We start from the raw sequence: 1,824 nt of genomic DNA on the forward strand, positions 1-1,824 counted from the left end.
TGCCAATAGCGTATAGGGATTTTCTTTCATATGTAAAACCAGACTTTTGCGCTTTTGTTTACTATTCACGACGTTAGAACTGCTTGAATACAAATTGTTTAAAATTAGTGTCTAGCCGCCAAAAAGTAAGAAAATAAATGCAAAATCATACATTTTTAAAATTTTTTAACACTCCGCTACACCAACGAAAGCAAAATTCTGTTCGACAGAAAATTCGATACTCAACGAAAATTTCGATACGCTTGCATAGCTCATAATACGAATTTCACTTTCGATCTTCTATAGCCAGCGAAGATCGAAAATCGAATGCAACTCATAATAGGGGCCTTAGCGTTTTAATTAATACTACAGCAAAGTTTTTTTGCAACAAGGGTCTGATAAAGTAAAGCTGTTCAATGATTTGAGTAAGATCACTGGAGTTCAAAATCTGCATCCTGCTCTTACCGTTTGTACCCTTATTTATACCAAATATGAAATTTTAGGTTAAGAGCGCGATTACCCACGAACATGTACGTAGCGTAGCGTAGAAGTACGTTGAAACATATCAAGTTTGCTGTTGATAGAAGGAGAGAGATGCAATGTCTATGTCACGGGCATGCGGTGGTGAGTTTTTGTTAACACGCAGATGCCATAAGATAGATGGTCTCAGCTGATACGTTCTACGTTTTTACGTCTGTGGGTAACTGCGCTTTAATACGCATGATGACGGCCCTACAAGAATTGGGTCATGGAAACTAACACATTCTCATTTATCTTACTAACACATTTGCAAATTGGTTAAAAAGAGACCATTAAATAAGGACATAAGTTGAAAGAAGATACAAAATCACAGGTATACATACATTTGTTTTCATAATTTTTTGCACATTGGCCTTAAAAACGTGATGGGAGTATTTGATGGACATTTTCATCATGATACAAAAAAGAAGATAGTTTCACTCAATGATTTTGGCGCCATGTTAGCCATTTGTCCTTTGCTGGCATTATGGCATCTCTATCAAAATCAAACTGCCAGCTACAAAAAAAAAAAATGGTTTTTCAACTGTCTTTGAAAAAATTTCAAACAACAGATTTTTAAACGAAAAATCAGTGGTTGTAATAATATAAAATAAAATGAATTGAAAGCTGTAGGAATCTTATAATTTTGTGGGAGGATTCCGGAGTGAAATTTTCCAAGTTTTCTCTTTTTTAGAAATAAGTGGTTAGAAGCCGACGTGAAAGAATAAAATCTTTCCGAAGTACAATTTGTTTTTTAAAAGCAATATATTTCCTCAATCTCAGAGGCTTTGGAGAAACAGAATCGTATGTATGTAAGTATACTAGAATACATATGTGCATTAGATTGCATCACTCTACTACTGTTTTTCCATTGGAATTATAAAATCTATTATATTTTAAGAATTGCACCAAAACATTTCGGAAAAATATTAAGATTTACGTGAGCTGGACCGATTTGAAAATACCTCCTTGGTTTTTTTATGAATAAAAATAGTTTTTAAAGTATTTAAAAAAAAAAAAAATCACCTCAGATGGCAAAACAGTTTTAACTTAAAAAATATGCATTAAACTTACAAAAAAATTCAATAGAATCCTAATAATGAGATATTAGACGCTGTTTTTTGAGTTCTTTTTCAGAGATTCGTTTAAGAAAAACTTAAATAACTAAGTCAAAACTTCACCGAGTTAGACTCGTAATGTATCATTGAAAAGCTATTTTATCACTCTTTTTTTTATCTTTGCATAATTTAAATCAAAGTATGACGAGTGTCATTTCAACTTTAATTAAGATGTGTTGATATTTAAAAAAAAAAAAAACAAGTAAGA

This window comes from Rhagoletis pomonella, unplaced genomic scaffold, assembly GCF_013731165.1.
Source record: "Rhagoletis pomonella isolate Grant_MI unplaced genomic scaffold, Rhpom_1.0 Rhpom_scaffold_00006, whole genome shotgun sequence".
Classification (NCBI taxonomy): Eukaryota; Metazoa; Arthropoda; class Insecta; order Diptera; family Tephritidae; genus Rhagoletis; species Rhagoletis pomonella.